Source organism: Capsicum annuum, chromosome 5 (genome assembly GCF_002878395.1).
Source record: "Capsicum annuum cultivar UCD-10X-F1 chromosome 5, UCD10Xv1.1, whole genome shotgun sequence".
NCBI classification, from domain to species: Eukaryota; Viridiplantae; Streptophyta; class Magnoliopsida; order Solanales; family Solanaceae; genus Capsicum; species Capsicum annuum.
The window spans coordinates 179,200,667-179,213,838 of NC_061115.1; positions in this window are offsets into that span (position 1 = coordinate 179,200,667).

Consider the following 13,172-nt stretch of genomic DNA (forward strand, 5'->3'; position numbering starts at 1 on the left):
TCCGGGTAAGGATGAGCGCTAGCTAGAGCACTATTCCAGGAAGGGTTGGACCTTTCACATAGTCCTGCTCGAGGTGGGGGTGGCGCCTCAATGTCACCCTAAGCCTCTGGAAGTTGCTCTCCGAATTTTGGTTAAGTGTTGAGTCTACCCTCTTAGTCCGTTGTCTTATGGTATCTTTCCCATGTATTTCAAGACTTTTTAACATAAAAATAGCATCATATTCAGATCCCAAAGTCTCCTACATAATCACACCATACGAATTATCAATTTAAACAACACTACATCTATAACGACGAATCAAAACAGGAGCTAAGCTAGGCTAGTTCGCATTGACCTTTTAGTTATTGTTCCAGTTGTACACTCAATAAAATTGAAATTTTCTTACTAAAAAAAAGTTATTTCACTCATAATTACACATTAAAATCATTTGTAACTCATTAAATACAATAGAATCCAACAGAATCAACTAGACAAGCTCCAAGCTAAAGCTAGAAAAGCTAGTCTTTCGGGTTGTACTTCTAAATGAAACTTTTTGGTACAAACTTGTTTTGACTTCACTTTGAAAATTGTAAACACATGCTTTAACACTGTGATACACATTTATCTCATTATCAACCCATATAGTATATGAATCATCGTTAAAATAAGGCTAAAAAGACTAGAATAGTAGCGCTAGAATGCATAATACACCCAACATTACATGCATCAGAGGGACCTGTGCTTCTTTTGAAAAAAAATGACTCTTATTAATGGATGTCTCAGCTCTTGCATTGATAAATAATATAGCAAAATGTGATACTTGCTGCGAATTATAGAATCTCACGAACCATTTAGTCTTTAAATGCAAGTTGCGTCCGCAGCCATTAGGTCGAGGCCATGTCTGCCTAGGTGTCATGCATTGCGTGGACCCCCTCACATCTCACCTTAATTGTGGGTGAACTATCTTCGCAGGGTGGATAGTGGACTCCTGTAAAACCCTTGCTTGCGATTGGCCTAAATGCGATTCCATATCGACGGGCGTCGCGGCAAATAGTGGTTGTAAGTCAACTCTCTGTATTGTCGTGGCTACAACCCATTGTGCATCCAGACACTAGGACCCTTCCGTGCATAGGTGCTATGAACGCGACCCTAGGTTAGGTGGGATTACCCACTGAGTTTAACCATATCTATAAGCCGAGAAAAAAAAACTTACAAGGATTCCCGTAGTAACGGCAAGTGAATTGGGAATAACCCAGCCTTAGAATCGGGGAGCTTTGTCATCCGAATTGTAGTCTGGAGAAGCATTCTCAGAAATAAACTGGGCCCAAGTCCCCTAGAAGGGGGCACCATAGAGGGTGAGAGCCCCGTTGTACTCGGACCCTGTCGCACCACAAGGCATATCTATAATTTGGGTTGTTTGGGAATATAGCCCAAATCAGGTGATGAATTCCACCTAAGGCTAAATACAAGAGAAAGACCAATAGCAAACAAGTACCGTGAGGGAAATATAAAAAGAACTTTGAAAAGAGAGTCAAAGAATACTTGAAATTATCGAGAGGGAAGCGGATATGTCCAGTGGATTATGGGGAAGCGTATGTGTCCCGTAGATTTTGAAAAGGTATAATAAAGAGGTTGAAAATCCGAGTAGGAATAAGTTCAAAATATCTCCTCCTTTGAATCTGAAGTAGTATAAGACAAAGATGGTGAAGATACTTTATTATCAAATTATGGGAAACAACAAAAAGAATACCAAGATAGAATTCCTAATTCAATGGAAAGGCAAAAGCGAAGAAGATGCTATTTGGGAGAAGGCTCTGAACTTGTGGCAGTTTGATAAGAAGATTGAGGACTACATCAAAACAACCTTGACGAGGGCATTGATTTCATGTCAATGTGCACATTGGACTTGACATGTGCTAAGAAAAGCAATGTGATGTCTTAATGGCTATGAGATAGCAGGCAGCTGATTATGACCAAGGTGCTGGAGTGATGGATAGGCAACCTTGGGCATAAGAGGAAATGACAGACACATCGCACCCATGTAGGCATGCGTGCAGATAGTGAAAAACTCGGCAAGGCAGTGGCATATAATTGGCAAAGCAATTGCATGGCATAGGCAAGACACTGTAATGACATCGACCAAGGTAGTGATATGGACTAGGTGATGGAATGATCAATGTAATTCCATGGTAAAGACAGTGTCAAGCATAGGTAGTGGCGTGGCCTAGGCAGTGACATGTCCAAGGTAGTAGTATGGCATAGGCAGTGACATGACATAGGCAAGGCATGATGTTTGCAAGGCAAAGGCGTAGCTGGGAGACATGACAAGAAAAAGATAAAATGTTTTAAGTGTTGGAAAGCTGGAAATGGGATAAGTGTTGAACATAGAAAAATTGGCTAAAGGTCCAAGGCTGCCCATGTGCTTGTCACATGGGGCAGTTGCTAGTTTGAATTTTGAATGTTTTAAACATGTATGATTTTCAGAATAAATTTGAATGCTTAGATTAAGTTGTTAAGACATGTGATGGATATGCAGGCCATGTCCAATGACATGCTGCCAGGTGTCAATGTTTGTAACTATTGTAACTACCCATGTGTAGTCTATTTATTGTATTGGTGGAAATTGTACAAGGCAGTGAGTGTTGTATTGCCTTAGTAAAATTTGTGTGACATTGTCCTTAGTAATATTGAGAGAACAATAAATTTTGGGAACTTGTTTCCTGTACATTGTTGAGTGCTTTACGTTTCTGCAAACTTAGTCTATTATACTTAGACAGTGCAGTGTGTGTATAGCCAAAGTTGTGTAGTATGGTGCGATTGCCAAGCAGTGGTGTTGCAAAAAAGAAAACACCCCTGTCTCACCTACTATGGTGGTGTCTTTGTTGAGTTGGGTGTCTGTGCACTGACACCTTTGCCCCTAAAGCACCACGCGCCAATGTCTCAAACCACCACGAGAACCAACGACCACAAGGCACCATGGCACGAAGGCACTATGGCAACGTGGTATTGTGAACCATGGCACTAAGGCACAATGGCACCATGGCACCATTCACCGTGGTCACAGTGCTCCATGGGACCAAGGCACTACTGATACACCCAAATTACACCTCTCTTACGAGAGACTAAGTGGTCTTTGTCAAATATAGAACCCAACTAGGCTGGGTGTCGAATCCCATAGGGAATACTGTGTTACTAAGTATTATAGTTGTTACTGGACTGTTGGTCAGAGTTTCCTGAATGGGGGATTTTGGTTTAAATTTGAAATGATAGTTACAATATAACACTAAAGCAATATGTGTATTAATATTTGATCACAGAGAATGACAAGTTAGGGTTATGTCCACCTTGTAGCTTTTACTTCTCTATTAACTATGAGTAATAAGGATTTATACATGCATGCACTCATAGAGAGATGTATTGTAATTCTAAATCTAAGTGTTTCTTAACCATCAAATATTTATTCACCTTAGTTCTCTCGAATCCAAAGTGTACAACCAATCATATGAACTCTCCAAGTAGTTAATCCTGCTAAGGCATTAACGTGTAAAATAGAGGTTGGAAACCCTATTTTTATTTCACTACTCTCTTTTCCAAATAGTAACTTTTCTATTGAACAAGTTATTGCTATAATGGCACATTCCCAATGTTTGCAACCACGAGAATTCAATCATAATGAAGAGAGTAATGATATAAGTGGATTAACACATCATAAATTCAAAAACCCATAGCAATAGAAAGTATACTACAAGGTTTCCATAACCCTAATAAATAAACCTAGCTAATCATGAATAAAACGGAAATCACAATAAAAATATTCATCATACCAAAACTTAGAACGATCTTGGTGGAGAAGATGAATAGCAAAAATAAGAGAGAAAAACGTTTTTCTCTCTCTCTCCTCAAGCTAAGCCATTTTCTCTTGTTTTCCAAAATAATAAAGAATGTGAATCCCCTTAAAAATTCAGCAATAAGTCTTTTAATAGCCTTCTATTTCATAATTTCCTTCTAAGTCCATAATTTCCTTCTAAGTCCTCAACTTATTATAAATGGCAAATTTGCCCGGGAGAAAGTTCCCATGCAGCACATTTGGTCTAGATTATAGTTTCTAGGTGCCACATTTAGTCCAGGTTTCTACTCTCTCTTGTGTCATATGCCATCCGCATTTCATAGTCCCATAATGTCTTCATCTACCTCATCAATACCTGAAATCATGCTAATCACAACGGTTAGCTCAATTACATAGAAGTAGAGTAAAAACATAATAAACTAGGTACTTTGTTCTCTAAACATAGCTAAAATATGGATAAATTATGTTGCTTAGGCGTATAAATACACCCAAGATCAACTATGGCACCGTGCAACATGGAACCAAGGCACCATGGTACCGTGCACCATGGTATTTTGGCACCATATACCGTTGCACAAAGGCACCATGGCACCAAAGCACCCATGTATCCTAAACTAGGAACTATGTGCTTGGCACCGCACGCTCGTGCACCCGCCACGAGCGCACCAAGGCATAATGACACCATGGGCACGGTGCACCAAGGCACTATGGCACCGTGCCAAAATCAAAAGATCATAAACATATCTTTGATCATCTGAATATTTTCCTAACGCTCATCCATCTTTCTCACCATTGTATACTCCTTTCATTACATACACGCTCTAAGTTCTCTTATAATAATATTTCAATGTTACCTCAGATGTTGAAACAGTTTTCCTAATGTCCCGACATTATTTTAAAAAATTTTAAATTTTGTATTTAATATCCGTAAATTTAAATATTTTATATCATTATGTTATAAGTACAAATATGCACTCAATTGTTGGTTTAAGATTACTTCATGCGTTGAGAATATTTTTTTACTATTTTTATATTTTAAAAATATTTTTTAAATATTTTATCTATTTTTTATTTATTTTTACTTATTTATTTAGTTTTCATAAATAATATTTGAAAAAAATATTTTCTTAATGAAAATTATCATTTACAAATTACGTGACTCTTTTGAGAGTGCATTGGCTTTGTCTTATGTCAAAATGTCCAGTTCTGGTCCGTATATGTCTAGTATGATTCTTTGGCAAAATCATGTTTACTCTAGTCACTTGGCTTTTTTTAAGCATATAAAGAGGGGTAGAGGTGTTGAAGGCACTTCAAGGCAACTGTCGCTAGTTTCCATAGGAGCTCACTGGTATGTCATCGTGCAGTGTGGGCATATGGAAGCATGTATGAAAGTCTGTATGAGCCATCGGTGCCCGCAAAAAAACATCGTCCGTGCTTCATTGTGCGCTTGTGTCGGCCATCGGTGGCTTCGTCCACGACGGGCCTATTGGAACTTGATTTTGGATGAGGCGGTGCTTTTGTACATGCAGCTAGTTCTTGATACTGCTCTCGGGGAAAGTGATGTGTGAGCAATTGCTAACACATTTAAGACCTTTAACCAAGAATAATTGAGAAGTCTTAAGCAATTTTTATCATTTGTGATTTGTTTATGTTTGATTTTACAGTTTAAGCTGATGGGATTGAGAACCAACAAGAATTGAAGCAAAGAAGTGGAAATCTGGAGACATCTGAAGAGAAGTGTGGCTGACGACATCTGTGATAAGTCATCAGCCCTGTGATAGGCTATCACAGTTGTTGTCAGACTTAACCAGAGATTTGGCATGAGTTAAAGTTGTGATGATACTTTGTGATAAGGCGTTAGGATGGTGATAAGGTATCAGGAGCATTGTCGGCCTTAAACAGAAGATGGAAGTTGAAGACAGTTTTGTGATAACATCCATGACACGTTGTTAGGCTGGTAATAAGGCATCAGGAGCGTCGTCATCCTTAAATAAAAGATGGAAGTTGAAGACAATTTTGTGATGACATCCATGACATGTCGCCAGGCTGGTGATAAGGCGTCATCATCACCGTCAACCTTAGGCAGCAAAAGCCAAAAGTGCAGAAAAGTTGACGACATCCGTGATAAGCCGTCATACTCATGATAAGCCATCACGGACATCGTCATCTATTCAGAGGAAAAGCTGTAATTCTGATGTTATTTCTTTGATTAGCTTAAACTATTTAAAACCTTGTTTTAGGGTTTTCTAAAGGAATTAATTTTTGGGAATCATCTTTTTTTGAAAAACATACGATAATTCTCTCTCGTTTGTTAACCTAAATTATGGGATCTAGGGTTAGGTCATGACAATGTGCTGAACACTCAAGATTTAATAGGTGTTATGATTTTTTGATAAGTCTGATATTTTAATTAATGCATATTGGTTGCAAACAGTAGACATACCTACTTTGATTTTCTTGAGAAAGAAATCATAACAGTAGGAAGTGAATTATCAATAGGGACTCAAAAATACTTTGTTTAATAATCAGTGTTGTAACTAGGTTGATTAACCTTAGGTAAAATCTGGGCAATGAATAGCGATTCCCTAAGTCTGAGAGGATTAGGAAATTAGATGCTTAAATAGGTCGAGAGGCATTTATGCATATCATCGATAAAGATAGCTTGTTATCCTAACCACCATGAGAATCTTGAGTCATCTTTAGCATCTATCATGTACTGTAAGCCCTAGTGAACATAATTCTGGTTATCTCATAAAATCTTGGTTACAAACATCGAAATCAAAGTGTCAAACAATTACTTGTGAAACTTAAACCCCCATTTAAGGAAACATTAAACTATCAGTGAATTAAATCACAACCGACTTGTGTTCACACCTTATTCCTTGTGGGATATGACCCCAACCTAGTTGGATTTTATATTGACAATAATCGCTTACACCCATTCAAGAGTGTAGTTTGAGCGTTATCAAAAATAGCGTCGTTGTCGGGCAATACGATTGAAAACTGAAAGGTTTGTGCGCTAATTGACTATTAGTTAGGTTTCCTAGATTTACGTTTATTTATTAATTTTTTTTACTGCATGTTCCTTTTTATTTATGCCAAAAACAATAAGTTCTGGAGAACTATAATTACCAATTAATTCAGAACCTCATCTGATCGGGAGAATGACAGAATAGCAAGAGGCTGATAGATTGGCAACCTTGGCCAGGGCTCAGGTGAACGTGTAGAACCAGGGTCAACAAGTACATCACCCGAACCATGATGATGAAGACTTGGGTGATGAGGAATTGCTAAATCCTCAAAACCCAAGGTGAGCTGAGCAAATTACTGCACTAGTGTAGCAAAATTTTGACAAAAACCATCCAATCAGAGGAAGGTACGGTCAACAGCCTGTCTATTATAAGGTTTATAACGATGATGAAGAAATGTATGGAGCAGGTACAACAGCTGCTATCATTCCTCCACCATTGGCAGCTGGTGCAAAATTTAGTATAACAAGTACTATGATTTAACTCCTGAATCTGAAGGGGTTGTTTGGAGGCTTGCCTAGTGATGATTCAAACATGCACTTGGTGAACTTTATCACCATTTTGAAATATTTTGATAATCTGGGAGTGTCCCATAATATGATTCGGTTGAGATTGTTTCCATTGTCTCTGTCTGGGGAGACAATAATGTGGTTAAATAAGCTGAAGCTCGATTCTATAACCAACTGAAGACAATTGAAAGAGGCATTCCTAGAATGGTTCTTTCCACCCTCTAGAAAGGTACAGTTGAGGGACAAAATTAGTAACTTTAGGCAGATCCTGACTGAAGCATTGAATGAAACTTGGGAGAGATTCACGAAAAACATGGCATAATGTCTGAACCACAACATGACGGGCTTGCACTTGATGGAGAATTTGTACAGAGCTTTTAACTCTATGACAAAGCCAATTATAGCTAATGTTGTAGGTGGTTCACTCATTGAACTTTCTTTTCAAGATGCTTTAGACATGCTGAATAGAATGAATAAACAGAGTCAGGCTTGGCATACCAGGGATTCTATGGTAGCTAGCTCGACTATTTCTGGTGGTATGATTGCAGAGCAGCAGAAGGGATGAGGAGTGAGACCAAGACATGGCCCACTTAAAGACTCAGATGGACTTTCTTACCAAGTACTTGCTGTCAAGCAAGACTAAAAAGGTTAAGGCTATGGAATCTCAGTGCACTGTTGCTACTAATGCAGATGAGGAGGCAAACTATGTGAGTAATTAGGGGGTTTCTGAGGCAATAGCCAAGGGAATCAAGGTCAGAAATTTTATGACAAGACTGATTATACAGACAGGGAGCAAGGACACTTGAGAAATAATAATGACAGGAGTGGTTTGTATGTTCCTCCTGGAAGTTGGAATGTTGCACCAACTATCTTTGGTAAGATATCTATAGAGGACATGATGGAAAAATTATTGAAAGAAATTGAGCCTACCAACTTGGGGGTAACCACAATGAAGAGTGAATTCTCTACCCTGAGTCAGTTGGTTAGTTCACACTCCAGTTTTATCAAGAAGTTGGAGCAGCAGATGAGCCAACTTTACGCAACACTGAGCCAAATAAAAAGTGTACTTTACCTAGTGATACGATTCATAATCCTCGATGAAGAGGCGGTTGTTGATGAATCCAAGAAAAGCAAACTAGTGGAGTTTGAGAAGATAGATAGTTCTATTGATGCTTCGAAGAAAAAAAAGACAAGGAAGAGGAAGTGGTGTTGAAATCTATCCTGAGACCACCACCTCATTTTCCCCAATGATTGAAAAAAAAGGCTGATGATGCCAAATTCATCAAATTCATGGCAATGCTCAAGCAATTGACAATAAATGTGCCCCTGGTTGAAGTACTTAAGAAAATGCCAGGATATGCAAAATTCATAAAAGACCTTGTGACTAATAAATGAGCAGTGAGCTGCAAATTGTAGGTAGATCTCCACCTTTGTAGCATTATTTCTACAAAGACCTTAGTACAGAAGAAGCCAGACCCAGGTGCAGTCACTATTCCCTACATAATTGGGACAATGGAATTCACCAAAGCACTATGTGATCTGGGAAAAAGCGTTAATTTGATGCCACTGACTATTTATAGAAAGTTGGGTCTGGGAAATCCCACACCGACAAACATGAGACTCGTGATGGCGGATAGGTCAATAAAGCAAACTTTTGGCATTTTGTATGATATATTGGTGAAGGTGTCCAACTTTATATTCCCTGCAGACTTCGTCATTCTAGATTGCGAGGTGGACTTCGAGGTGCCCATAATCTTGGGTTGACCTTTCCTCGCAACAGGAAGTATGCTGATTGATTTGATAGTGAATGAGCTCCTATTCAAGATAAATGATGAAGAGGTATAATTTGATGTGGGAAAATCAATGAAGTAGCACGAAGATATGGGTATGTTCTTAGTAGTTGATGTGTATTATGAGGATGAACAGGAGGTGTCCATAGCTGAGCAACTTGTTATCGAACCTTTAGCTGCAGTCATGATAAATTATAATAGTGAAGGCATTGGGGAATATGAAGAGACAATTTATGCCTTGACAGGCACGGGTTCATATCTTTATGCTCCTAAAAAGCTGGACCTTGACCTGGCTAATCGACCAACGCCACTAGCCAAGCCATCTATTGAGGAGCCTCCGATGTTGGAATAGAAGGAAATGCCTGGGCACTTATGGTATGTCTTTTTAGGCAATGGGAACACGCTACCTGTAATTATTACAGCTGATTTGGGGGAACAACAGGTGAATTCACTAATCTCAGTACTTTAGAGGCACAAGAGAGCTATAGGGTGGACCATTGCAGATATTATTGGTGTTCCTTCAGGAATCTGCATGCATAAAATTCAGCTTGAGGAGGATTGTATTCCAACCATAGAGCATTAGCATCATCTTAATCCACTAATGTAAGAGGTGGTTAAGAAGGAGATTATTAAGTGGTTGAATACAAGAGTGGTTTAACCTATTTCTAACAGCAAGTGGGTGAGCCCAGTTCAATGCGTACCCAAAAAATAAGGTATGACGGTGGTTGATAAAAAAAGGAATAAGTTAATTTTGCTCAGGCCTATAACTGGATGGAGAGTTTGCATGGACTACCGCAAGCTAAATTCTTGGACTCTGAAAGACCACTTTCCGATGCCCTTTATGCACTAAATGCTTCATCGATTAGCTGGCAAAGGGTGGTATTGCTTCTTGGATGGTTATTTTGGATACAACCAAATATGTATTGATCCTGAAGATTAGGATAAGACGACGTTCACATGCCCATATGGCACATTTGCATTTAAAAGAATGCCATTTGGGCTATGTAATGCACTCACCACTTTTCAATGGTGTATGATGTCTATCTTCTCTGACATGGTAGAGGACACAATAGAGTCATTCATGGATGATTTCTTTGTGGTGGGTGATTCATTTGAGATATCTTTGGCAAATATGAATGTAGCCTTGCAAAGATGTGTTGAATTTAATTTGGTGCTTAACTAGGAAAAATGCCATTTCATGGTCAAGAAGGGCATCGTTCTCGGCCACAAAATTTCTAAAAAGGGGATAGAAGTTGATCGAGTAAAGATGGAAGTTATTGAGAAACTACCACCTCCCATTTTAGTGAAAGGAGTATGCAGTTTTCTTGGACATGCTGGCTTTTATCAGAGATTTATAAGACTTCTCAAAGATTGCAAATCCACTTTGCAAACTTTTGGAGAAGGAGGTGAAATTTTCCTTCAGTGATCAGTTCTTGAAGGCATTTGCATGCCTTAAAAAGAAGCTTATTGAGGCCCCTATTGTTATTTCACCTGACTAGGCAAAACCATTTGAGCTCATGTGTGATGCAAGTGGTGTGGCCCTTAAAGCTATATTGGGGCAAAAAAGGGACAAACTTCTCCATCCAATATATTACACCAACAAAGCACTGAATGGAGCGCAAAAGAATTATACCATCACTGAATAAGAACTTTTGGCTGTAGTGTATGCTTTTGAGAAGTTCAGAGCTTATTTACTTGGGACCAAAGTAGTTGTCTACACCGATCATGCTGCCTTGAGGTATTTGATGGCTAAGAAGGATGCTAAATCAAGGCTGATCAGATGGGTATTGCTGCTACAAAAATTTGACTTTGAGGTCAAGGATAAGAAAGGTTGTGAAAACCAGGTTGTAGATCATCTATCTAGATTAGAAGATGAACAAGAAAGTAGTAATGAAATGAAGGTAAATAATCCATTCCCTGTTAAGGAGATTCTGGTTTTTGCTATGTAAAATTGACTTGGTATGCAAATTATGCAAATTATGTTGTAAGTGAGGTCATCCCAGAAAACTTTTCTTTCCATCAAAGGAAGAAGTTCATGCATGATGTGATGCATTAATTCTGGGATGAGCCGTATCTTTTTCGGTGTTATGCAACAATATTATAATGAAATGCATGCCAAAAGTGGATGTATTATGCATATTGGAAGCATGTCATTCTTCCCCAGTCGGGGGTCACTACACAGGTGACTGAACAGCTAGGAAGGTGTTGCAGAGTGGCTATTATTGGCCAATATTGTTCAAGGATGCCTATGAGTTTGTGCTGAAATGTGACCAATACTAGAGGAAGGGGTCAATCTCTAAAATACATGAGATGCCCTTGACTAAGATGCTTGAAGTTGAATTATTTGATGTCTGGGGCATTAATTTCATAGGTCCTTTTGTGAGCTCGTACGGGATGAAATAGATTTTAGTTGTTGTTGACTATATCTCAAAATGGGCCGAAGATGTAGCCTTGTCTAATAATGAAGGTAAGAGGGTTGTTTCTTTTCTCAAGAAGAACATCTTGTCTCTCTTTGGAGTACTACATACCATCATAAGCGATGGAGGATCTAATTTTTACAATAAAATGTTTCGAGCAGCTTTGGAAAAATATAGGGTAAAAGAGCAAAGAGTCGCTACTCCATACCACCTACAAACCAATAGGTAAGTGGAGGTATCAAATCATGAGATTAAAGTCATCCTAACCAAAATAGTGAATGCTAGCTGGAAAGATTAGTCTCGAAAGCTCGATGATACCTTGTGGTCATATCGGACTGCTTTCAAGACACCTAATGGCATGTCACCATTTCAGCTGGTCTGTGGAAAAGCTTGCCACCTACCAATAAAGCTGGAGCACAAGGCCTTATGGGCATTCAAAAGGTTAAATCTAACTTAAAAGAAAGCAGCAGAGATGAGACTAGGGAAATTGAATGAGATGGATGCATTTCATCTCAGGGCCAATGAATAAGCACATCTGTATAAAGAAAAGATGAAAAAGTACCATGATTGGAGAATAGAGAAATGAGAATTCCAAAAAGGTTACTTGGTGCTTCTGTTCAATTCCAGACTTAAATTGTTCCCAGGAAAGCTAAAATCTAAGTTGTCAGGCCCTTTTAAAGTTAGTCAAGTCCACTAATCTGGAGCAGTGGAACTCAAAAATAAAGAGGGCAGTACCTTCAAGGTAAATGGGCAACGTGTCAAGCTTTACATTGGCCCAAAAGAATCTGTGAAAAGTATCACCATTATATGTCTCGATGAAGTCTGAAGTAATCGAGATACCTAAGTCGTACCACGATGTTAAATCAGGCGCTACATGGGAGGCAACCCATGACACCCGAAATTGATTCATTCCAGGTATACTCTAACCCTTAGTTTAATTTTTCTTTGATTTTGAGTTGAGGATGTAGGGTAGTCTGTTGTTGAAATATATTTTATGGTAACTAGGAGAAATACAAGTACAAAAAGCAGTTGACATATTTTTGATTGATTTTTAAACACCTCTCTAATGTTTTGTTCACAAAGACTGTGTGAATTATATTTACTTGTGACCATTGTGAATCTTGTTTTGGCATTAGTTCTAGCTGCTTGATGATCATTGATGAATAATTGCATGAACTAGATAAGTGGTGGCCTGAGATATACTAGTGTTCCATGTGTGTGTGAGCAACTACTTAATTCCCTCTGTATTCTAAAGCCAGAACTTGCCTGGTTAGTCTTACCATGGTTAAAGGATAGAGGTTAGGAAAGGATCATAGGTCGTTTTATTGATTAACCCATTTTTAGCCTAAATAGCCTACACTATGTGCATTATATCCCTTGATCCCTCTTTTGAGCCTAATTAGCCTATTTCTTCCTTATGACACCTTTCACCTTCCCATTTATACCGTAATGAACCTGTTTGGCCCTGGTCCTCCTTGGACACGATGCAGCTTAACCTACACAAACAGCCTAAGTTGAGAGTGACTATCATATGGGCACATGTTTTAAGATGAGTATGAAGAAGGGTAGAATAAAGAAAAAGAAGAATAAAAGTTGGGTGC